The sequence below is a fragment of the Phalangium opilio genome, unplaced genomic scaffold (assembly GCF_054372755.1).
Source record: "Phalangium opilio isolate 3A_F unplaced genomic scaffold, DU_Popi_V2 ptg000009l_1, whole genome shotgun sequence".
In the NCBI taxonomy this organism is placed as follows: Eukaryota; Metazoa; Arthropoda; class Arachnida; order Opiliones; family Phalangiidae; genus Phalangium; species Phalangium opilio.
This window is the reverse complement of record NW_028324146.1, coordinates 12,970,496-12,995,991: the sequence shown is the minus strand read 5'-3', so window position 1 is coordinate 12,995,991 and position 25,496 is coordinate 12,970,496. Positions and strand designations below refer to the sequence as shown.

The following is a 25,496-nucleotide window of genomic DNA, read 5'->3' as shown; positions in this document are numbered from 1 at the left end:
TATTAACTAGCACCCTCGGCAACGGCCACATCACGCTGAAAACACCGGTTCACGTCCGATCACCGAAGTTAAGCAGCGTCGAGCGCATACAGTACTTGGGAGGGAGACCACTTAGGAACACTGCGTGCCGTTGGCTTTTTCACTTTTTTTTCCTCTTTTAAATTCCAATAGATATGCAAAAAGCAAACATAACTTCTTTATGTTATTGTTTTATAAAGATGAAAGTAAATTAAATTCAAATTATTAACTAGCACTCTCGGCAACGGCCATATCACGCTGAATACACCGGTTCTCGTCCGATAACCGAAGTTAAGCAGCGTCGATCGCAGTCAGTACGTGGGAGGGAGACCACTTAGGAACACTGCGTGCCGTTGGCTTTTTCACTTTTTTTTCCTCTTTTAAATTCCAATAGATATGAAAAAAGCAAACATATTTTCTTTTTGTTATTGTTTTAAAAAGATGAAGGTTAATTTGTCTCACTTAATTTAAATTCGAATTATTAAATAAAACTCTCGGCAACGGCCATATCACGCTGAAAACACCGGTTCTCGTCCGATTACCGAAGTTAAGCAGCGTCGAGCGCATACAGTACTTGGGAATACTGCGTGCCGTTTGCTTTTTAACTTTTGTTACCTCTTTCAAATTCCACCAGATATGAAAAAAGCAAACATATCTTCATTATGATATTGTTTTATAAAGATGAAAGTTAATTAAATTCAAATTATTAACTAGCACTCTCGGCAACGGCCATATCACGCTGAATACACCGGTTCTCGTCCGATAACCGAAGTTAAGCAGCGTCGAGCGCAGTCACTACTTGGGAGGGAGACCACTTAGGAACACTGCGTTCCGTTGGCTTTTTCACTTTTTTTTCCTCTTTTAAATTTTAATAGATATGAAAAAAAGCAAACATGTTTTCTTTTTGTTATTGTTTTAAAATGATGAAGGTTAATTTGTCTCACTTAATTTAAATTCGAATTATTAACTAGCACCCTCGGCAACGGCCACATCACGCTGAAAACACCGGTTCACGTCCGATCACCGAAGTTAAGCAGCGTCGAGCGCATACAGTACTTGGGAGGGAGACCACTTAGGAACACTGCGTGCCGTTGGCTTTTTCACTTTTTTTTCCTCTTTTAAATTCCAATAGATATGCAAAAAGCAAACATAACTTCTTTTTGTTATTGTTTTATAAAGATGAAAGTAAATTAAATTCAAATTATTAACTAGCACTCTCGGCAACGGCCATATCACGCTGAATACACCGGTTCTCGTCCGATAACCGAAGTTAAGCAGCGTCGAGCGCAGTCACTACTTGGGAGGGAGACCACTTAGGAACACTGCGTTCCGTTGGCTTTTTCACTTTTTTTTCCTCTTTTAAATTTTAATAGATATGAAAAAAGCAAACATGTTTTCTTTTTGTTATTGTTTTCAAATGATGAAGGTTAATTTGTCTCACTTAATTTAAATTCGAATTATTAACTAGCACTCTCGGCAACGGCCATATCACGCTGAATACACCGGTTCTCGTCCGTTCACCGAAGTTAAGCAGCGTCGAGCGCATACAGTACTTTAGAGGTAGACCACTTAGGAACACTGCGTGCCGTTTGCTTTTTCACTTTTTTTTCCTCTTTTAAATTTTAATAGATAAGAAAAAAGCAAACATGTTTTCTTTTTGTTATTGTTTTAAAATGATGAAGGTTAATTTGTCTCACTTAATTTAAATTCGAATTATTAACTAGCACTCTCGGCAACGGCCATATCACGCTGAAAACACCGGTTCTCGTCCGATCACCGAAGTTAAGCAGCGTCGAGCGCATACAGTACTTGGGAATACTGCGTGCCGTTTGCTTTTTCACTTTTGTTTCCTCTTTCAAATTCCACCAGATATGAAAAAAGCAAACATATCTTCTTTTTGATATTGTTTTATAAAGATGAAAGTTAATTAAATTCAAATTATTAACTAGCACTCTCGGCAACGGCCATATCACGCTGAATACACCGGTTCTCGTCCGATCACCGAAGTTAAGCAGCGTCAAGCGCAGTCAGTACTTGGGAGGGAGACTACTTAGGAACACTGCATGCCGTTGGCTTTTTCACTTTTTTTCCTCTTTTAAATTTTAATAGATAAGAAAAAAGCAAACATGTTTTCTTTTTGTTATTGTTTTAAAATGATGAAGGTTAATTTGTCTCACTTAATTTAAATTCGAATTATTAACTAGCACTCTCGGCAACGGCCATATCAAGCTGAAAACACCGGTTCTCGTCCGATTACCGAAGTTAAGCAGCGTCGAGCGCATACAGTACTTGGGAATACTGCGTGCCGTTTGCTTTTTAACTTTTGTTACCTCTTTCAAATTCCACTAGATATGAAAAAAGCAAACATATCTTCATTATGATATTGTTTTATAAAGATGAAAGTTAATTAAAATCAAATTATTAACTAGCACTCTCGGCAACGGCCATATCACGCTGAATACACCGGTTCTCGTCCGATAACCGAAGTTAAGCAGCGTCGAGCGCAGTCACTACTTGGAAGGGAGACCACTTAGGAACACTGCGTTCCGTTGGCTTTTTCACTTTTTTTTCCTCTTTTAAATTTTAATAGATATGAAAAAAAGCAAACATGTTTTCTTTTTGTTATTGTTTTAAAATGATGAAGGTTAATTTGTCTCACTTAATTTAAATTCGAATTATTAACTAGCACCCTCGGCAACGGCCACATCACGCTGAAAACACCGGTTCACGTCCGATCACCGAAGTTAAGCAGCGTCGAGCGCATACAGTACTTGGGAGGGAGACCACTTAGGAACACTGCGTGCCGTTGGCTTTTTCACTTTTTTTTCCTCTTTTAAATTCCAATAGATATGCAAAAAGCAAACATAACTTCTTTTTGTTATTGTTTTATAAAGATGAAAGTAAATTAAATTCAAATTATTAACTAGCACTCTCGGCAACGGCCATATCACGCTGAATACACCGGTTCTCGTCCGATAACCGAAGTTAAGCAGCTTCGAGCGCAGTCACTACTTGGGAGGGAGACCACTTAGGAACACTGCGTTCCGTTGGCTTTTTCACTTTTTTTTCCTCTTTTAAATTTTAATAGATATGAAAAAAGCAAACATGTTTTCTTTTTGTTATTGTTTTCAAATGATGAAGGTTAATTTGTCTCACTTAATTTAAATTCGAATTATTAACTAGCACTCTCGGCAACGGCCATATCACGCTGAATACACCGGTTCTCGTCCGTTCACCGAAGTTAAGCAGCGTCGAGCGCATACAGTACTTTAGAGGGAGACCACTTAGGAACACTGCGTGCCGTTTGCTTTTTCACTTTTTTTTCCTCTTTTAAATTTTAATAGATAAGAAAAAAGCAAACATGTTTTCTTTTTGTTATTGTTTTAAAATTATGAAGGTTAATTTGTCTCACTTAATTTAAATTCGAATTATTAACTAGCACTCTCGGCAACGGCCATATCACGCTGAAACCACCGGTTCTCGTCCGATCACCGAAGTTAAGCAGCGTCGAGCGCATACAGTACTTGGGAATACTGCGTGCCGTTTGCTTTTTCACTTTTGTTTCCTCTTTCAAATTCCACCAGATATGAAAAAAGCAAACATATCTTCTTTTTGATATTGTTTTATAAAGATGAAAGTTAATTAAATTCAAATTATTAACTAGCACTCTCGGCAACGGCCATATCACGCTGAATACACCGGTTCTCGTCCGATCACCGAAGTTAAGCAGCGTCAAGCGCAGTCAGTACTTGGGAGGGAGACTACTTAGGAACACTGCATGCCGTTGGCTTTTTCACTTTTTTTCCTCTTTTAAATTTTAATAGATATGAAAAAAGCAAACATGTTTTCTTTTTGTTATTGTTTTAAAATGATGAAGGTTAATTTGTCTCACTTAAGTTAAATTCGAATTATTAACTAGCACTCTCGGCAACGGCCATATCACGCTGAAAACACCGGTTCTCGTCCGATTACCGAAGTTAAGCAGCGTCGAGCGCATACAGTACTTGGGAATACTGCGTGCCGTTTGCTTTTTCACTTTTGTTTCCTCTTTCAAATTCCACCAGATATGAAAAAAGCAAACATATGTTCATTTTGATATTGTTTTATAAAGATGAAATTTAATTAAAATCAAATTATTAACTAGCACTCTCGGCAACGGCCATATCACGCTGAATACATCGGTTCTCGTCCGATAACCGAAGTTAAGCAGCGTCGAGCGCAGTCACTACTTGGAAGGGAGACCACTTAGGAACACTGCGTTCCGTTGGCTTTTTCACTTTTTTTTCCTCTTTTAAATTTTAATAGATATGAAAAAAGCAAATATGTTTTCTTTTTGTTATTGTTTTCAAATGATGAAGGTTAATTTGTCTCACTTAATTTAAATTCGAATTATTAACTAGCACTCTCGGCAACGGCCATATCACGCTGAATACACCGGTTCTCGTCCGTTCACCGAAGTTAAGCAGCGTCGAGCGCATACAGTACTTTAGAGGGAGACCACTTAGGAACACTGCGTGCCGTTTGCTTTTTCACTTTTTTTTTCCTCTTTTAAATTTTAATAGATAAGAAAAAAGCAAACATGTTTTCTTTTTGTTATTGTTTTAAAATGATGAAGGTTAATTTGTCTCACTTAATTTAAATTCGAATTATTAACTAGCACTCTCGGCAACGGCCATATCACGCTGAAAACACCGGTTCTCGTCCGATCACCGAAGTTAAGCAGCGTCGAGCGCATACAGTACTTGGGAATACTGCGTGCCGTTTCCTTTTTCACTTTTGTTTCCTCTTTCAAATTCCACCAGATATGAAAAAAGCAAACATATCTTCTTTTTGATATTGTTTTATAAAGATGAAAGTTAATTAAATTCAAATTATTAACTAGCACTCTCGGCAACGGCCATATCACGCTGAATAGACCGGTTCTCGTCCGATCACCGAAGTTAAGCAGCGTCAAGCGCAGTCAGTACTTGGGAGGGAGACTACTTAGGAACACTGCATGCCGTTGGCTTTTTCACTTTTTTTTCCTCTTTTAAATTTTAATAGATATGAAAAAAGCAAACATGTTTTCTTTTTGTTATTGTTTTAAAATGATGAAGGTTAATTTGTCTCACTTAATTTAAATTCGAATTATTAACTAGCACTCTCGGCAACGGCCATATCACGCTGAAAACACCGGTTCTCGTCCGATCACCGAAGTTAAGCAGCGTCGAGCGCATACAGTACTCGGGAATACTGCGTGCCGTTTGCTTTTTCACTTTTGTTTCCTCTTTCAAATTCCACCAGATAAGAAAAAAGCAAACATATCTTCTTTTTGATATTGTTTTATAAAGATGAAATTTAATTAAATTCAAATTATTAACTAGAACTCTCGGCAACGGCCATATCACGCTGAAAACACCGGTTCTCGCCCGATCACCGAAGTTAAGCAGCGTCGAGCGCATACAGTACTTGGGAGGGAGACCACTTAGGAACACTGCGTGCTGTTGGCTTTTTCACTTTTGTTTCGTCTTTTAAATTCCACCCGATATGAAAAAAGCAAACATATCTTCTTTTTGATATTGTTTTATAAAGATGGAAGTAAATTAAATGCAAATTATTAACTAGCACTCTCGGCAACGGCCATATCACGCTGAATACACCGGTTCGAATTTAAATTAAGTGAGACAAATTAACCTTCATCATTTTAAAACAATAACAAAAAGAAAACATGTTTGCTTTTTTCATATCTATTAAAATTTAAAAGAGGAAAAAAAGTGAAAAAGCCAACGAAACGCAGTGTTCCTAAGTGGTCTCCCTCCCAAGTACTGACTGCGCTCGACGCTGCTTAACTTCGGTGATCGGACGAGAACCGGTGTTTTCAGCGTGATATGGCCGTTGCCGAGAGTGCTATTTAATAATTTGAATTTAAAAACCTTCATCTTTATAAAGCAATAACAAAAAGAAGATATGTTTGCTTTTTTCATATCTGATGGAATTTAAAAGAGGAAATAAAAGTGAAAAAGCCAACGGCACGCAAAGTTTCCAAGTACTGACTGCGTTCGACGCTGCTTAACTTCGGTGATCGGACGAGAACCGGTGTTTTCAGCGTGATATGGCAGTTGCCGAGAGTGCTAGATAATAATTCGAATTTAAACTAAGTGAGACAAATTAACCATCATCTTTTTAAAACAATAACAAAAAGGAAATATGTTTGCTTTTTTCATATCTATTGGTTGAAGAAAAAAAACATGCGATTTTTTCGGTACACTTTTTAATGCATTTTTTTCTGGACAAATATTTGACCGAATTCAAATTAATTACCTATAAAATACTCACTAAAAGTGATTTCATTTCGATTGATCAATAAATAAAAATGAACCTCGACTTTTAATAACATTTTCAAAATCGACGTTTCTCGGCCAGAGAAGCACATTTTGAGAATTTTTTCACTATTTCAAAATATAACCACTGAAACCACTATTTTTGTACTTTTTGCTTTAATTCAAGCAAATATAACGATATTCATTCAAAAAACTGTTCAAATTCAATTTCCAATAAGAAATCGTTGTCACGGATTTTGTATCTTGAAGAAAAAAACATGCGATTTTTTCGGTACACTTTTGAATGAATTTTTTTCTGGACAAATTTTTGACCGAATTCAGCTTATTTACCTATAAAATACTCATTAAAAGTGATTTCATATCGATTGATCAATAAATAAAAATGTACCTCGAGTGTTAATAACATTTTCAAAATCGACGTTTCTCGGCCAGAGAAGCACATTTTGAGAATTATTTCACTTTTTTAAAATATTACCACTGAAACCATTATTTTTGTACTTTTTGCATTAATTCAAAGCAAATATAACGATATTCATACAAAAAACTGTTAAAATTCAATTTCCAATAAGAAATCGTTGTCACGGATTTTATATCTTGAAGAAAAAAAATATGCGATTTTTTCGGTACACTTTTGAATGCATTTTTTTCTGGACAAATTTTTGACCGAATTCAGCTTATTTACCTATAAAATACTCATTAAAAGTGATTTCATATCGATTGATCAATAAATAAAAATGTACCTTTATTTTTAATAACATTTTCAAAATCGACGTTTCTCGGCCAGAGAAGCACATTTTGAGAATTTTTTCACTATTTTAAAATATAACCATTGAAACCATTATTTTTTTACTTTTTGCTTTAATTCAAGCAAATATAACGATATTCATCCAAAAAACTGTTACAATTCAATTTCCAATAAGAAATAGTTGTCACGGATTTTGTATCTTGAAGAAAACAAACATTCGATTTTTTCGGTACACTTTTTAATGAATTTTTTTCTGGACTAATTTTTGACCGAATTCAGCTTATTTACCTATAAAATACTCATTAAAAGTGATTTCATATCGATTTATCAATAAATAAAAATGTACCTTTATTTTTAATAACATTTTCAAAATCGACGTTTCTCGGCCAGAGAAGCACATTTTGAGAATTTTTTCACTATTTTAAAATATAACCATTGAAACCATTATTTTTTTACTTTTTGCTTTAATTAGAGCAAATATAACGATATTCATCCAAAAAACTGTTAAAATTCAATTTCCAATAAGAAATAGTTGTCACGGATTTTGTATCTTGAAGAAAACAAACATTCGATTTTTTCGGTACACTAATTTTTGACCGAATTCAGCTTTATTACCTATAAAATACTCATTAAAAGTGATTTCATCTCGATTGATCAATAAATAAAATTGAACCTCGATTTTTAATAACATTTTCAAAATCGACGTTTCTCGGCCAGAGAAGCACATTTTGAGAATTTTTCACTATTTTAAAATATAACCATTGAAACCATTGTTTTTGTACTTTTTTCTTTAATTCAAGCAAATATAACCATATTCATCCAAAAAACTGTTAAAATTCAATTTAAAATAAGAAATAGTTGTCACGGATTTTATCTTGAAGAAAAAAAAAATGCGATTTTTTCGGTACACTTTTTAATGAATTTTTTCTGGACAAATTTTTGACCGAATTCCGCTTATTTACCTATAAAATACTCATTAAAAGTGATTTCATATCGATTGATCAATAAACAAAAATGTACCTCGAGTTTTAATAACATTTTCAGAATCGACGTTTCTCGGCCAGAGAAGCACATTTTGAGAATTTTTTTACTATTTTAAAATATAACCACTGAAACCACTATTTTTTGTACTTTTTGCTTTAATTCAAGCAAATATAACGATATTCATTCAAAAACTGTTCAAATTCAATTTCCAATAAGAAATCGTTGTCACGGATTTTGTATCTTGAAGAAAAAAAACATGCGATTTTTTCGGTACACTTTTTAATGAATTTTTTTCTGGACAAACTTTTGACCGAATTCAGCTTGTTTACCTATAAAATACTCATTAAAAGTGATTTCATATCGATTGATCAATAAATAAAAATGTACCTTTATTTTTAATAACATTTTCAAAATCGACGTTTCTCGGCCAGAGAAGCACATTTTGAGAATTTTTTCACTATTTTAAAATATAACCACTGAAACCACTATTTTTGTACTTTTTGCTTTAATTCAAGCATATATAACGATATTCATTCAAAAAACTGTTCAAATTCAATTTTAAATAAGAAATCGTTGTCAAGGATTTTGTATCTTGAAGAAAAAAAACGTGTGATTTTTTCGGTACACTTTTTAATGCATTTTTTTCTGGACAAATGTTTGACCGAATTTAAATAAATTACCTATAAAATACTCATTAAAAGTGATTTCATTTCGATTGATCAATAAATAAAAATGAACCTCGATTTTTAATAACATTTTCAAAATCGACGTTTCTCGGCCAGAGAAGCACATTTTGAGAATTTTTTCACTATTTTAAAATATAACCACTGAAACCATTATTTTTGTACTTTTTGCATTAATTCAAAGCAAATATAACGATATTCATACAAAAAACTGTTAAAATTCAATTTCCAATAAGAAATAGTTGTCACGGATTTTGTATCTTGAAGAAAACAAACATTCGATTTTTTCGGTACACTTTTTAATGAATTTTTTTCTGGACTAATTTTTGACCGAATTCAGCTTATTTATCTATAAAATACTCATTAAAAGTGATTTCATATCGATTGATCAATAAATAAAAATGTACCTCGAGTTTTAATAACATTTTCAAAATCGACGTTTCTCGGCCAGAGAAGCACATTTTGAGAATTATTTCACTTTTTTAAAATATTACCACTGAAACCATTATTTTTGTACTTTTTGCATTAATTCAAAGCAAATATAACGATATTCATACAAAAAACTGTTAAAATTCAATTTCCAATAAGAAATCGTTGTCACGGATTTTATATCTTGAAGAAAAAAAATATGCGATTTTTTCGGTACACTTTTGAATGCATTTTTTTCTGGACAAATTTTTGACCGAATTCAGCTTATTTACCTATAAAATACTCATTAAAAGTGATTTCATATCGATTGATCAATAAATAAAAATGTACCTTTATTTTTAATAACATTTTCAAAATCGACGTTTCTCGGCCAGAGAAGCACATTTTGAGAATTTTTTCACTATTTTAAAATATAACCATTGAAACCATTATTTTTTACTTTTTGCTTTAATTCAAGCAAATATAACGATATTCATCCAAAAAACTGTTACAATTCAATTTCCAATAAGAAATAGTTGTCACGGATTTTGTATCTTGAAGAAAACAAACATTCGATTTTTTCGGTACACTTTTTAATGAATTTTTTTCTGGACTAATTTTTGACCGAATTCAGCTTATTTATCTATAAAATACTCATTAAAAGTGATTTCATATCGATTGATCAATAAATAAAAATGTACCTCGAGTTTTAATAACATTTTCAAAATCGACGTTTCTCGGCCAGAGAAGCACATTTTGAGAATTTTTTCACTATTTTAAAATATAACCACTGAAACCATTATTTTTGTACTTTTTGCTTTAATTCAAGCAAATATAACGATATTCATCCAAAAAACTGTTAAAATTCAATTTCCAATAAGAAATCGTTGTCACGGATTTTGTATCTTGAAGAAAAAACAATATGCGATTTTTTCGGTACACTTTTGAATGCATTTTTTTCTGGACAAATTTTTGACCGAATTCAGCTTATTTACCTATAAAATACTCATTAAAAGTGATTTCATATCGATTTATCAATAAATAAAAATGTACCTTTATTTTTAATAACATTTTCAAAATCGACGTTTCTCGGCCAGAGAAGCACATTTTGAGAATTTTTTCACTATTTTAAAATATAACCATTGAAACCATTATTTTTTTACTTTTTGCTTTAATTAGAGCAAATATAACGATATTCATCCAAAAAACTGTTAAAATTCAATTTCCAATAAGAAATAGTTGTCACGGATTTTGTATCTTGAAGAAAACAAACATTCGATTTTTTCGGTACACTAATTTTTGACCGAATTCAGCTTTATTACCTATAAAATACTCATTAAAAGTGATTTCATCTCGATTGATCAATAAATAAAATTGAACCTCGATTTTTAATAACATTTTCAAAATCGACGTTTCTCGGCCAGAGAAGCACATTTTGAGAATTTTTCACTATTTTAAAATATAACCATTGAAACCATTGTTTTTGTACTTTTTTCTTTAATTCAAGCAAATATAACCATATTCATCCAAAAAACTGTTAAAATTCAATTTAAAATAAGAAATAGTTGTCACGGATTTTATCTTGAAGAAAAAAAAAATGCGATTTTTTCGGTACACTTTTTAATGAATTTTTTCTGGACAAATTTTTGACCGAATTCCGCTTATTTACCTATAAAATACTCATTAAAAGTGATTTCATATCGATTGATCAATAAACAAAAATGTACCTCGAGTTTTAATAACATTTTCAGAATCGACGTTTCTCGGCCAGAGAAGCACATTTTGAGAATTTTTTTACTATTTTAAAATATAACCACTGAAACCACTATTTTTTGTACTTTTTGCTTTAATTCAAGCAAATATAACGATATTCATTCAAAAACTGTTCAAATTCAATTTCCAATAAGAAATCGTTGTCACGGATTTTGTATCTTGAAGAAAAAAAACATGCGATTTTTTCGGTACACTTTTTAATGAATTTTTTTCTGGACAAACTTTTGACCGAATTCAGCTTGTTTACCTATAAAATACTCATTAAAAGTGATTTCATATCGATTGATCAATAAATAAAAATGTACCTTTATTTTTAATAACATTTTCAAAATCGACGTTTCTCGGCCAGAGAAGCACATTTTGAGAATTTTTTCACTATTTTAAAATATAACCACTGAAACCACTATTTTTGTACTTTTTGCTTTAATTCAAGCATATATAACGATATTCATTCAAAAAACTGTTCAAATTCAATTTTCAATAAGAAATCGTTGTCACGGATTTTGTATCTTGAAGAAAAAAAACGTGTGATTTTTTCGGTACACTTTTTAATGCATTTTTTTCTGGACAAATGTTTGACCGAATTTAAATAAATTACCTATAAAATACTCATTAAAAGTGATTTCATTTCGATTGATCAATAAATAAAAATGAACCTCGATTTTTAATAACATTTTCAAAATCGACGTTTCTCGGCCAGAGAAGCACATTTTGAGAATTTTTTCACTATTTTGAAATATAACCATTGAAACCATTATTTTTGTTCTTTTTGCTTTAATTCAAGCAAATATAACGATATTCATACAAAAAACTGTTAAAATTCAATTTCCAATAAGAAATCGTTGTCACGGATTTTGTATCTTGAAGAAAAAAAACATGCGATTTTTCGGTACACTTTTTAATGAATTTTTTTCTGGACAAACTTTTGACCGAATTCAGCTTATTTACCTATAAAATACTCATTAAAAGTGATTTCATATCGATTGATCAATAAATAAAAATGTACCTCGAGTTTTAATAACATTTTCAAAATCGACGTTTGTCGGCCAGAGAAGCACATTTTGAGAATTTTTTCACTATTTTAAAATATAACCACTGAAACCACTATTTTTGTACTTTTTGCTTTAATTCATGCATATATAACGATATTCATTCAAAAAACTGTTCAAATTCAATTTTCAATAAGAAATCATTGTCACGGATTTTGTATCTTGAAGAAAAAAAACGTGCGATTTTTTCGGTACACTTTTTAATGAATTTTTTTCTGGACAAACTTTTGACCGAATTCAGCTTATTTACCTATAAAATACTCATTAAAAGTGATTTCATTTCGATTGATCAATAAATAAAAATGAACCTCGATTTTTAATAACATTTTCAAAATCGACGTTTCTCGGCCAGAGAAGCACATTTTGAGAATTTTTTCACTATTTTAAAATATAACCATTGAAACCATTTTTTTGTACTTTTTGCTTTAATTCAAGCAAATATAACGATATTCATCCAAAAAACTGTTAAAATTCAATTTCCAATAAGAAATCGTTGTCACGGATTTTGTATCTTGAAGAAAAAAAACATGCGATTTTTTCGTTACACTTTTGAATGCATTTTTTTCTGGGCAAATTTTTGACCGAATTCAGCTTATTTACCTATAAAATACTCATTAAAAGTGATTTCATATCGATTGATCAATAAATAAAAATGTACCTTTATTTTTAATAACATTTTCAAAATCGACGTTTCTCGGCCAGAGAAGCACATTTTGAGAATTTTTTCACTATTTTAAAATATAACCATTGAAACCATTATTTTTTTACTTTTTGCTTTAATTCAAGCAAATATAACGATATTCATACAAAAAACTGTTAAAATTCAATTTCCAATAAGAAATCGTTGTCACGGATTTTGTATCTTGAAGAAAAAAAACATGCGATTTTTTCGGTACACTTTTGATTGCATTTTTTTCTGGACAAACTTTTGACCGAATTCAGCTTATTTACCTATAAAATACTCATTAAAAGTGATTTCATATCGATTGATCAATAAATAAAAATGTTCCTTTATTTTTAATAACATTTTCAAAATCGACGTTTCTCTACCAGAGAAGCACATTTTGAGAATTTTTTCACTATTTTAAAATATAACCACTGAAACCATTATTTTTGTACTTTTGGCTTTAATTCAAGCATATATAACGATATTCATTCAAAAAACTGTTCAAATTCAATTTTCAATAAGAAATCATTGTCACGGATTTTGTATCTTGAAGAAAAAAAACGTGCGATTTTTTCTGTACACTTTTTAATGAATTTTTTTCTGGACTAATTTTTGGCCGAATTCAAATAAATTACCTATAAAATTCTCATTAAAAGTGATTTCATTTCGATTGATCAATAAATAAAAATGAGCCTCGATTTTTAATAACATTTTCAAAATCGACGTTTCTCGGCCAGAGAAGCACATTTTGAGAATTTTTTCACTATTTTAAAATATAACCATTGAAACCATTGTTTTTGTACTTTTTTCTTAATTCAAGCAAATATAACCATATTCATCCAAAAAACTGTTAAAATTCAATTTAAAATAAGAAATAGTTGTCACGGATTTTATCTTGAAGAAAAAAAACATGCGATTTTTTCGGTACACTTTTTAATGAATTTTTTCTGGACAAATTTTTGACCGAATTCAGCTTATTTACCTATAAAATACTCATTAAAAGTGATTTCATATCGATTGATCAATAAATAAAAATGTACCTCGAGTTTTAATAACATTTTCAGAATCGACGTTTCTCGGCCAGAGAAGCACATTTTGAGAATTTTTTCACTATTTTAAAATATAACCACTGAAACCACTATTTTTGTACTTTTTGCTTTAATTCAAGCATATATAACGATATTCATTCAAAAAACTGTTCAAATTCAATTTTCAATAAGAAATCGTTGTCACGGATTTTGTATCTTGAAGAAAAAAAACGTGTGATTTTTTCGGTACACTTTTTAATGCATTTTTTTCTGGACAAATGTTTGACCGAATTCAAATAAATTACCTCTAAAATACTCATTAAAAGTGATTTCATTTCGATTGATCAATAAATAAAAATGAACCTCGATTTTTAATAACATTTTCAAAATCGACGTTTCTCGGCCAGAGAAGCACATTTTGAGAATTTTTTCACTATTTTGAAATATAACCATTGAAACCATTATTTTTGTTCTTTTTGCTTTAATTCAAGCAAATATAACGATATTCATCCAAAAAACTGTTAAAATTCAATTTCCAATAAGAAATCGTTGTCACGGATTTTGTATCTTGAAGAAAAAAAACATGCGATTTTTTCGTTACACTTTTGAATGCATTTTTTTCTGGGCAAATTTTTGACCGAATTCAGCTTATTTACCTATAAAATACTCATTAAAAGTGATTTCATATCGATTGATCAATAAATAAAAATGTACCTTTATTTTTAATAACATTTTCAAAATCGACGTTTCTCGGCCAGAGAAGCACATTTTGAGAATTTTTTCACTATTTTAAAATATAACCATTGAAACCATTATTTTTTTACTTTTTGCTTTAATTCAAGCAAATATAACGATATTCATACAAAAAACTGTTAAAATTCAATTTCCAATAAGAAATCGTTGTCACGGATTTTGTATCTTGAAGAAAAAAAACATGCGATTTTTTCGGTACACTTTTGATTGCATTTTTTTCTGGACAAACTTTTGACCGAATTCAGCTTATTTACCTATAAAATACTCATTAAAAGTGATTTCATATCGATTGATCAATAAATAAAAATGTTCCTTTATTTTTAATAACATTTTCAAAATCGACGTTTCTCGGCCAGAGAAGCACATTTTGAGAATTTTTTCACTATTTTAAAATATAACCACTGAAACCATTATTTTTGTACTTTTGGCTTTAATTCAAGCATATATAACGATATTCATTCAAAAAACTGTTCAAATTCAATTTTCAATAAGAAATCATTGTCACGGATTTTGTATCTTGAAGAAAAAAAACGTGCGATTTTTTCTGTACACTTTTTAATGAATTTTTTTCTGGACTAATTTTTGGCCGAATTCAAATAAATTACCTATAAAATTCTCATTAAAAGTGATTTCATTTCGATTGATCAATAAATAAAAATGAGCCACGATTTTTAATAACATTTTCAAAATCGACGTTTCTCGGCCAGAGAAGCACATTTTGAGAATTTTTTCACTATTTTAAAATATAACCATTGAAACCATTGTTTTTGTACTTTTTTTCTTAATTCAAGCAAATATAACCATATTCATCCAAAAAACTGTTAAAATTCAATTTAAAATAAGAAATAGTTGTCACGGATTTTATCTTGAAGAAAAAAAACATGCGATTTTTTCGGTACACTTTTTAATGAATTTTTTCTGGACAAATTTTTGACCGAATTCAGCTTATTTACCTATAAAATACTCATTAAAAGTGATTTCATATCGATTGATCAATAAATAAAAATGTACCTCGAGTTTTAATAACATTTTCAGAATCGACGTTTCTCGGCCAGAGAAGCACATTTTGAGAATTTTTTCACTATTTTAAAATATAACCATTGAAACCATTTTTTTGTACTTTTTGCTTTAATTCAAGCAAATATAACGATATTCATCCAAAAAACTGTTAAAATTCAATTTCCAATAAGAAATCGTTGTCACGGATTTTGTATCTTGAAGAAAAAAAACATGCGATTTTTTCGTTACACTTTTGAATGCATTTTTTTCTGGGCAAATTTTTGACCGAATTCAGCTTATTTACCTATAAAATACTCATTAAAAGTGATTTCATATCGATTGATCAATAAATAAAAATGTACCTTTATTTTTAATAACATTTTCAAAATCGACGTTTCTCGGCCAGAGAAGCACATTTTGAGAATTTTTTCACTATTTTAAAATATAACCATTGAAACCATTATTTTTTTACTTTTTGCTTTAATTCAAGCAAATATAACGATATTCATACAAAAAACTGTTAAAATTCAATTTCCAATAAGAAATCGTTGTCACGGATTTTGTATCTTGAAGAAAAAAAACATGCGATTTTTTCGGTACACTTTTGATTGCATTTTTTTCTGGACAAACTTTTGACCGAATTCAGCTTATTTACCTATAAAATACTCATTAAAAGTGATTTCATATCGATTGATCAATAAATAAAAATGTTCCTTTATTTTTAATAACATTTTCAAAATCGACGTTTCTCGGCCAGAGAAGCACATTTTGAGAATTTTTTCACTATTTTAAAATATAACCACTGAAACCATTATTTTTGTACTTTTGGCTTTAATTCAAGCATATATAACGATATTCATTCAAAAAACTGTTCAAATTCAATTTTCAATAAGAAATCATTGTCACGGATTTTGTATCTTGAAGAAAAAAAACGTGCGATTTTTTCTGTACACTTTTTAATGAATTTTTTTCTGGACTAATTTTTGGCCGAATTCAAATAAATTACCTATAAAATTCTCATTAAAAGTGATTTCATTTCGATTGATCAATAAATAAAAATGAGCCTCGATTTTTAATAACATTTTCAAAATCGACGTTTCTCGGCCAGAGAAGCACATTTTGAGAATTTTTTCACTATTTTAAAATATAACCATTGAAACCATTGTTTTTGTACTTTTTTCTTAATTCAAGCAAATATAACCATATTCATCCAAAAAACTGTTAAAATTCAATTTAAAATAAGAAATAGTTGTCACGGATTTTATCTTGAAGAAAAAAAACATGCGATTTTTTCGGTACACTTTTTAATGAATTTTTTCTGGACAAATTTTTGACCGAATTCAGCTTATTTACCTATAAAATACTCATTAAAAGTGATTTCATATCGATTGATCAATAAATAAAAATGTACCTCGAGTTTTAATAACATTTTCAGAATCGACGTTTCTCGGCCAGAGAAGCACATTTTGAGAATTTTTTCACTATTTTAAAATATAACCACTGAAACCACTATTTTTGTACTTTTTGCTTTAATTCAAGCATATATAACGATATTCATTCAAAAAACTGTTCAAATTCAATTTTCAATAAGAAATCGTTGTCACGGATTTTGTATCTTGAAGAAAAAAAACGTGTGATTTTTTCGGTACACTTTTTAATGCATTTTTTTCTGGACAAATGTTTGACCGAATTCAAATAAATTACCTATAAAATACTCATTAAAAGTGATTTCATTTCGATTGATCAATAAATAAAAATGAACCTCGATTTTTAATAACATTTTCAAAATCGACGTTTCTCGGCCAGAGAAGCACATTTTGAGAATTTTTTCACTATTTTGAAATATAACCATTGAAACCATTATTTTTGTTCTTTTTGCTTTAATTCAAGCAAATATAACGATATTCATACAAAAAACTGTTAAAATTCAATTTCCAATAAGAAATCGTTGTCACGGATTTTGTATCTTGAAGAAAAAAAACGTGTGATTTTTTCGGTACACTTTTTAATGCATTTTTTACTGGACAAATGTTTGACCGAATTCAAATAAATTACCTATAAAATACTCATTAAAAGTGATTTCATTTCGATTGATCAATAAATAAAAATGAACCTCGATTTTTAATAACATTTTCAAAATCGACGTTTCTCGGCTAGAGAAGCACATTTTGAGAATTTTTAGACTATACTTTGCAGGCTCGTAACTCTGTTTCTACTGGAGATACGGGGATGTCCTTTGAGTATGTTTTAGTCCAGTTTGTCCCCCATCTAACCATAATAAAAACTTTGGGCTAGGACAAACAGGGGCCGAGTAATTAAGCTAAACGTAAACAAACAACCCGTCCATAGGAAACGCATTAGACTATACTTTGCAGGCTCGTAACTCTGTTACTACTGAGATACGTTGATGTCCTTTGAGTATGTTTTAGTCCAATTTGTCCCCCATCTAACCATACTAAAAACATTGAGCTACGACAAACAGGGGCCGAGTAATTAAGCTAAACGTAAACAAACAAACCGTCCATAGGAAATGCATTAGACTATACTTTGCAGGCCCATAACTCTGTGTTCACTAGAGATACGGGGATGTCCTTAGGATATGTTATAGTCCAAATTGTCCCCCATCTAACCATACTAAAAACTTTGGGCTACGACAAACAGGGGCCGAGTAATTAAGCTAAACGTAAACAAACAACCCCTCCATAGGAAATGCATTAGACTATACTTTGCAGGCTCGTAACTCTGTTTCTACTGAGATACGGGGAAGTCCTTTGAGTATGTTTTAGTCCAATTTGTCCCCCATCTAACCATACTAAAAACATTGAGCTACGACAAACAGGGGCCGAGAAATTAAGCTAAACGTAAACAAACAACCCGTCCATGGGAAATGCATTAGACTATACTTTGGAAGGCTCGTAACTCTGTTACTACTGAGATACGGGGATGTCCTTTGAGTATGTTTTAGTCCAATTTGTCCCCCATCTAACCATACTAAAAACATTGAGCTACGACAAACAGGGGCCGAGTAATTAAGCTAAACGTAAACAAACAACCCCTCCATAGGAAATGCATTAGACTATACATTGCAGGCTCGTAACTCTGTTTCTACTGGAGATACGGGGATGTCCTTTGAGTATGTTTTAGTCCAGTTTGTCCCCCATCTAACCATAATAAAAACTTTGGGCTAGGACAAACAGGGGCCGAGTAATTAAGCTAAACGTAAACAAACAACCCGTCCATAGGAAATGCATTAGACTATACTTTGCAGGCTCGTAACTCTGTTACTACTGAGATACGGGGATGTCCTTTGAGTATGTTTTAGTCCAATTTGTCCCCCATCTAACCATACTAAAAACATTGAGCTACGACAAACAGGGTCCGAGTAATTAAGCTAAACGTAAACAAACAACCCGTCCATAGGAAATGCATTAGACTATACTTTGCAGGCCCATAACTCTGTGTCTACTAGAGATACGGGGATGTCTTTAGGATATGTTATAGTCCAAATTATCCCCCATCTAACCATACTAAAAACATTGGGCTAGGACAAACAGGGGCCGAGTAATTAAGCTAAACGTAAACAAACAACCCCTCCATAGGAAATGCATTAGACTATACATTGCAGGCTCGTAACTCTGTTTCTACTGGATATACGGGGATGTCCTTTGAGTATGTTTTAGTCCAGTTTGTCCCCCATCTAACCATAATAAAAACTTTGGGCTACGACAAACAGGGGCCGAGTACTTAAGCAAAACGTAAAGAAACAAACCCCCTCCATAGGAAATGAGTTAGACTATACTTTGCAGGCTCGTAACTCTGTTTCTACTGGAGATACGGGGATGTCCTTTGAGTATGTTATAGTCCAATTTGTCCCCCATCTAACCATTTTAAAAACATTGAGCTACGACAAACAGGGGTCGAGATATTAAGCAAAATGTTCGTCAACTTTGCTATCGTCTCACTTATTTTTATTATGTTACTTATGATTTTTGCACTAAACGTTGGAGGCTCATAACTCTTGTTCTACAAGAGAAACTGGGATCTCCTTTGGATATGTTATAGTACTCTTTGATCCCCATACAAGGATACTTTAAACTTGAGGCTACCTCAATATCGTCGTCAACTTATTTATTGTCTCACTTATTGTTAGAAGGTTACTTTTGATTTTTGAAAATAAACTTTGCAGGCTCGTAACTCTGTTTCTACTGGAGATACGGGGATGTCCTTTGAGTATGTTATTGTCCAATTTGTCCCCCATCTAACCATACTAAAAACTTTGGGCTACGACAAACAGGGGCCGAGTAATTAAGCTAAACGTAAACAAACAACCCCTCCTTAGGAAATGCATTAGACTATACATTGCAGGCTCGTAACTCTGTTTCTACTGGAGATACGGGGATGTCCTTTGAGTATGTTTTAGTCCAGTTTGTCCCCCATCTAACCATAATAAAAACTTTGGGCTAGGACAAACAGGGGCCGAGTAATTAAGCTAAACGTAAACAAACAACCCGTCCATAGGAAATGCATTAGACTATACTTTGCAGGCTCGTAACTCTGTTACTACTGAGATACGTTGATGTCCTTTGAGTATGTTTTAGTCCAATTTGTCCCCCATCTAACCATACTAAAAACATTGAGTTACGACAAACAGGGGCCGAGTAATTAAGCTAAACGTAAACAAACAAACCGTCCATAGGAAATGCATTAGACTATACTTTGCAGGCCCATAACTCTGTGTTCACTAGAGATACGGGGATGTCCTTAGGATATGTTATAGTCCAAATTGTCCCCCATCTAACCATACTAAAAACTTTGGGCTACGACAAACAGGGGCCGAGTAATTAAGCTAAACGTAAACAAACAACCCCTCCATAGGAAATGCATTAGACTATACTTTGCAGGCTCGTAACTCTGTTTCTACTGAGATACGGGGAAGTCCTTTGAGTATGTTTTAGTCCAATTTGTCCCCCATCTAACCATACTAAAAACATTGAGCTACGACAAACAGGGGCCGAGAAATTAAGCTAAACGTAAACAAACAACCCGTCCATGGGAAATGCATTAGACTATACTTTGCAGGCTCGTAACTCTGTTAGTACTGAGATACGGGGATGTCCTTTGAGTATGTTTTAGTCCAATTTGTCCCCCATCTAACCATACTAAAAACATTGAGCTACGACAAACAGGGGCCGAGTAATTAAGCTAAACGTAAACAAACAACCCCTCCATAGGAAATGCATTAGACTATACATTGCAGGCTCGTAACTCTGTTTCTACTGGAGATACGGGGATGTCCTTTGAGTATGTTTTAGTCCAGTTTGTCCCCCATCTAACCATAATAAAAACTTTGAGCTACGACAAACAGGGTCCGAGTAATTAAGCTAAACGTAAACAAACAACCCGTCCATAGGAAATGCATTAGACTATACTTTGCAGGCCCATAACTCTGTGTCTACTAGAGATACGGGGATGTCTTTAGGATATGTTATAGTCCAAATTATCCCCCATCTAACCATACTAAAAACTTTGGGCTAGGACAAACAGGGGCCGAGTAATTAAGCTAAACGTAAACAAACAACCCCTCCATAGGAAATGCATTAGACTATACATTGCAGGCTCGTAACTCTGTTTCTACTGGATATACGGGGATGTCCTTTGAGTATGTTTTAGTCCAGTTTGTCCCCCATCTAACCATAATAAAAACTTTGGGCTACGACAAACAGGGGCCGAGTACTTAAGCAAAACGTAAAGAAACAAACCCCCTCCATAGGAAATGAGTTAGACTATACTTTGCAGGCTCGTTACTCTGTTTCTACTGAGATACGGGGATGTCCTTTGAGTATGTTTTAGTCCAATTTGTCCCCCATCTAACCATTTTAAAAACATTGAGCTACGACAAACAGGGGTCGAGATATTAAGCAAAATGTTCGTCAACTTTGCTATCGTCTCACTTATTTTTATTATGTTACTTATGATTTTTGCACTAAACGTTGGAGGCTCATAACTCTTGTTCTACAAGAGATACTGGGATCTCCTTTGGATATGTTATAGTACTCTTTGATCCCCATACAAGGATACTTTAAACTTGAGGCTACCTCAATATCGTCGTCAACTTATTTATTGTCTCACTTATTGTTAGAAGGTTACTTTTGATTTTTGAAAATAAACTTTGCAGGCTCGTAACTCTGTTTCTACTGGAGATACGGGGATGTCCTTTGAGTATGTTATTGTCCAATTTGTCCCCCATCTAACCATACTAAAAACTTTGGGCTACGACAAACAGGGGCCGAGTAATTAAGCTAAACGTAAACAAACAACCCCTCCTTAGGAAATGCATTAGACTATACATTGCAGGCTCGTAACTCTGTTTCTACTGGATATACGGGGATGTCCTTTGAGTATGTTTTAGTCCAATTTGTCCCCCATCTAACCATACTAAAAACATTGAGCTACGACAAACAGGGGCCGAGTAATTAAGCTAAACGTAAACAAACAACCCGTCCATGGGAAATGCATTAGACTATACTTTGCAGGCTCGTAACTCTGTTACTACTGAGGTACGGGGATGTCCTTTGAGTATGTTTTAGTCCAATTTGTCCCCCATCTAACCATACTAAAAACATTGAGCTACGACAAACAGGGGCCGAGTAATTAAGCTAAACGTAAACAAACAACCCCTCCATAGGAAATGCATTAGACTATACATTGCAGGCTCGTAACTCTGTTTCTACTGGAGATACGGGGATGTCCTTTGAGTATGTTTTAGTCCAGTTTGTCACCCATCTAACCATAATAAAAACTTTGGGCTAGGACAAACAGGGGCCGAGTAATTAAGCTAAACGTAAACAAACAACCCGTCCATAGGAAATGCATTAGACTATACTTTGCAGGCTCGTAACTCTGTTTCTACTGGAGATACGGGGATGTCCTTTGAGTATGTTATAGTCCAATTTGTCCCCCATCTAACCATAATAAAAACTTTGGGCTACGACAAACAGGGGCCGAGTACTTAAGCAAAACGTAAAGAAACAAACCCCCTCCATAGGAAATGAGTTAGACTATACTTTGCAGGCTCGTAACTCTGTTTCTACTGGAGATACGGGGATGTCCTTAGGATATGTTATAGTCCAAATTATCCCCCATCTAACCATACTAAAAACTTTGGGCTACGACAAACAGGGGTTGAGTAATTAAGCTAAACGTAAACAAACAACCCCTCCATAGGAAATGCATTAGACTATACTTTGCAGGCTCGTAACTCTGTTTCTACTGAGATACGGGGATGTTCTTTGAGTATGTTTTAGTCCAATTTGTCCCCCATCTAACCATTTTAAAAACATTGAGCTACGACAAACAGGGGCCGAGATATTAAGCAAAATGTTCGTCAACTTTGGTATCGTCTCACTTATTTTTATTATGTTACTTATGATTTTTGCACTAAACTTTGGAGGCTCATAACTCTTGTTCTACAAGAGATACTGGGATCTCCTTTGGATATGTTATAGTACTCTTTGATCCCCATACAAGGATACTTTAAACTTGAGGCTACCTCAATATCGTCGTCAACTTATTTATTGTCTCACTTATTGTTAGAAGGTTACTTTTGATTTTTGAAAATAAATTTTGCAGGCTCGTAACTCTGTTTCTACAGGAGATACGGGGATGTCCTTTGAGTATGTTATAGTCCAATTTGTCCCCCATCTAACCATGCTAAAAACATTGAGCTTCGACAAACAGGGGCCGAGTAATTAAGCTAAACGTAAACAAACAACCCGTCCATAGGAAATGCATTAGACTATACTTTGCAGGCCCATAACTCTGTGTCTACTAGAGATACGGGGAAGTCCTTAGGATATGTTATAGTCCAAATTATCCCCCATCTAAACATACTTAAAACTTTGGGCTACGACAAACAGGGGCCGAGTACTTAAGCAAAACGTAAAGAAACAAACCCCCTCCATAGGAAATGAGTTAGACTATACTTTGCAGGCTCGTAACTCTGTTTCTACTGGAGATACGGGGATGTCCTTTGAGTATGTTATAGTCCAATTTGTCCCCCATCTAACCATGCTAAAAACATTGAGCTACGACAAACAGGGGCCGAGTAATTAAGCTAAACGTAAACAAACAACCCGTCCATAGGAAATGCATTAGACTATACTTTGCAGGCCCATAACTCTGTTTCTACTGGAGATACGGGGATGTCCTTTGAGTATGTTATTGTCCAATTTGTCCCCCATCTAACCATACTAAAAACTTTGGGCTACGACAAACAGGGGCCGAGTAGTTAAGCTAAACGTAAACAAACAACCCCTCCTTAGGAAATGCATTAGACTATACTTTGCAGGCCCATAACTCTGTGTCTACTAGAGATACGGGGATGTCCTTAGGATATGTTATAGTCCAAATTATCCCCCATCTAACCATACTAAAAACTTTGGGCTACGACAAACAGGGGCCGAGTAATTAAGCTAAACGTAAACAAACAACCCCTCCATAGGAAATGCATTAGACTATACATTGCAGGCTCGTAACTCTGTTTCTACTGGAGATACGGGGATGTCCTTTGAGTATGTTATTGTCCAATTTGTCCCCCATCTAACCATACTAAAAACTTTGGGCTACGACAAACAGGGGCCGAGTAGTTAAGCTAAAGGTAAACAAACAACCCCTCCTTAGGAAATGCATTAGACTATACATTGCAGGCTCGTAACTCTGTTTCTACTGGATATACGGGGATGTCCTTTGAGTATGTTTTAGTCCAATTTGTCCCCCATCTAACCATAATAAAAACTTTGGGCTACGACAAACAGGGGCCGAGTACTTAAGCAAAACGTAAAGAAACAAACCCCCTCCATAGGAAATGAGTTAGACTATACTTTGCAGGCTCGTTACTCTGTTTCTACTGAGATACGGGGATGTCCTTTGAGTATGTTTTAGTCCAATTTGTCCCCCATCTAACCATTTTAAAAACATTGAGCTACGACAAACAGGGGCCGAGATATTAAGCAAAATGTTCGTCAACTTTGGTATCGTCTCACTTATTTTTATTATGTTACTTATGATTTTTGCACTAAACTTTGGAGGCTCATAACTCTTGTTCTACAAGAGATACTGGGATCTCCTTTGGATATGTTATAGTACTCTTTGATCCCCATACAAGGATACTTTAAACTTGAGGCTACCTCAATATCGTCGTCAACTTATTTATTGTCTCACTTATTGTTAGAAGGTTACTTTTGATTTTTGAAAATAAACTTTGCAGGCTCGTAACTCTGTTTCTACTGGAGATACGGGGATGTCCTTTGAGTATGTTTTAGTCCAATTTGTCCCCCATCTAACCATAATAAAAACTTTGGGCTACGACAAACAGGGGCCGAGTACTTAAGCAAAACGTAAAGAAACAAACCCCCTCCATAGGAAATGAGTTAGACTATACTTTGCAGGCTCGTTACTCTGTTTCTACTGGAGATACGGGGATGTCCTTTGAGTATGTTATAGTCCAATTTGTCCCCCATCTAACCATGCTAAAAACATTGAGCTACGACAAACAGGGGCCGAGTAATTAAGCTAAACGTAAACAAACAACCCGTCCATAGGAAATGCATTAGACTATACTTTGCAGGCCCATAACTCTGTGTCTACTAGAGATACGGGGATGTCCTTAGGATATGTTATAGTCCAAATTATCCCCCATCTAACCATACTAAAAACTTTGGGCTACGACAAACAGGGGCCGAGTAATTAAGCTAAACGTAAACAAACAACCCCTCCATAGGAAATGCATTAGACTATACATTGCAGGCTCGTAACTCTGTTTCTACTGGATATACGGGGATGTCCTTTGAGTATGTTTTAGTCCAGTTTGTCCCCCATCTAACCATAATAAAAACTTTGGGCTACGACAAACAGGGGCCGAGTACTTAAGCAAAACGTAAAGAAACAAACCCCCTCCATAGGAAATGAGTTAGACTATACTTTGCAGGCTCGTAACTCTGTTTCTACTGGAGATACGGGGATGTCCTTTGAGTATGTTATAGTCCAATTTGTCCCCCATCTAACCATGCTA

The 25,496-nt window shown here is 33.4% G+C and overlaps 21 pseudogenes; 20 read left to right on the top strand and 1 right to left on the bottom strand.

The window, feature by feature from the left end:
- Window positions 1-17: 17 nt before the first annotated feature.
- On the top strand, window positions 18-136 carry LOC149715106 (5S ribosomal RNA; annotated as a pseudogene).
- A 122-nt stretch (window positions 137-258) lies between these two features.
- Window positions 259-377, top strand: LOC149715105 (5S ribosomal RNA; annotated as a pseudogene).
- Window positions 378-739: 362 nt separating this feature from the next.
- Window positions 740-858, top strand: LOC149715104 (5S ribosomal RNA; annotated as a pseudogene).
- A 138-nt stretch (window positions 859-996) lies between these two features.
- Window positions 997-1,115, top strand: LOC149715103 (5S ribosomal RNA; annotated as a pseudogene).
- Window positions 1,116-1,237: 122 nt separating this feature from the next.
- Window positions 1,238-1,356, top strand: LOC149715102 (5S ribosomal RNA; annotated as a pseudogene).
- Window positions 1,357-1,493: 137 nt separating this feature from the next.
- Window positions 1,494-1,612, top strand: LOC149715101 (5S ribosomal RNA; annotated as a pseudogene).
- Window positions 1,613-1,749: 137 nt separating this feature from the next.
- Window positions 1,750-1,852, top strand: LOC149715100 (5S ribosomal RNA; annotated as a pseudogene).
- A 122-nt stretch (window positions 1,853-1,974) lies between these two features.
- Window positions 1,975-2,093, top strand: LOC149715099 (5S ribosomal RNA; annotated as a pseudogene).
- Window positions 2,094-2,454: 361 nt separating this feature from the next.
- Window positions 2,455-2,573, top strand: LOC149715098 (5S ribosomal RNA; annotated as a pseudogene).
- A 138-nt stretch (window positions 2,574-2,711) lies between these two features.
- On the top strand, window positions 2,712-2,830 carry LOC149715097 (5S ribosomal RNA; annotated as a pseudogene).
- Window positions 2,831-2,952: 122 nt separating this feature from the next.
- LOC149715096 (5S ribosomal RNA) lies at window positions 2,953-3,071 on the top strand (annotated as a pseudogene).
- A 137-nt stretch (window positions 3,072-3,208) lies between these two features.
- Window positions 3,209-3,327, top strand: LOC149715095 (5S ribosomal RNA; annotated as a pseudogene).
- Window positions 3,328-3,464: 137 nt separating this feature from the next.
- LOC149715094 (5S ribosomal RNA) lies at window positions 3,465-3,567 on the top strand (annotated as a pseudogene).
- A 122-nt stretch (window positions 3,568-3,689) lies between these two features.
- On the top strand, window positions 3,690-3,808 carry LOC149715093 (5S ribosomal RNA; annotated as a pseudogene).
- A 361-nt stretch (window positions 3,809-4,169) lies between these two features.
- LOC149715092 (5S ribosomal RNA) lies at window positions 4,170-4,288 on the top strand (annotated as a pseudogene).
- Window positions 4,289-4,425: 137 nt separating this feature from the next.
- On the top strand, window positions 4,426-4,544 carry LOC149715091 (5S ribosomal RNA; annotated as a pseudogene).
- A 138-nt stretch (window positions 4,545-4,682) lies between these two features.
- On the top strand, window positions 4,683-4,785 carry LOC149715090 (5S ribosomal RNA; annotated as a pseudogene).
- Window positions 4,786-4,907: 122 nt separating this feature from the next.
- LOC149715089 (5S ribosomal RNA) lies at window positions 4,908-5,026 on the top strand (annotated as a pseudogene).
- Window positions 5,027-5,163: 137 nt separating this feature from the next.
- Window positions 5,164-5,266, top strand: LOC149715088 (5S ribosomal RNA; annotated as a pseudogene).
- Window positions 5,267-5,388: 122 nt separating this feature from the next.
- On the top strand, window positions 5,389-5,507 carry LOC149715087 (5S ribosomal RNA; annotated as a pseudogene).
- A 271-nt stretch (window positions 5,508-5,778) lies between these two features.
- LOC149715086 (5S ribosomal RNA) lies at window positions 5,779-5,897 on the bottom strand (annotated as a pseudogene).
- Window positions 5,898-25,496: the final 19,599 nt, after the last annotated feature.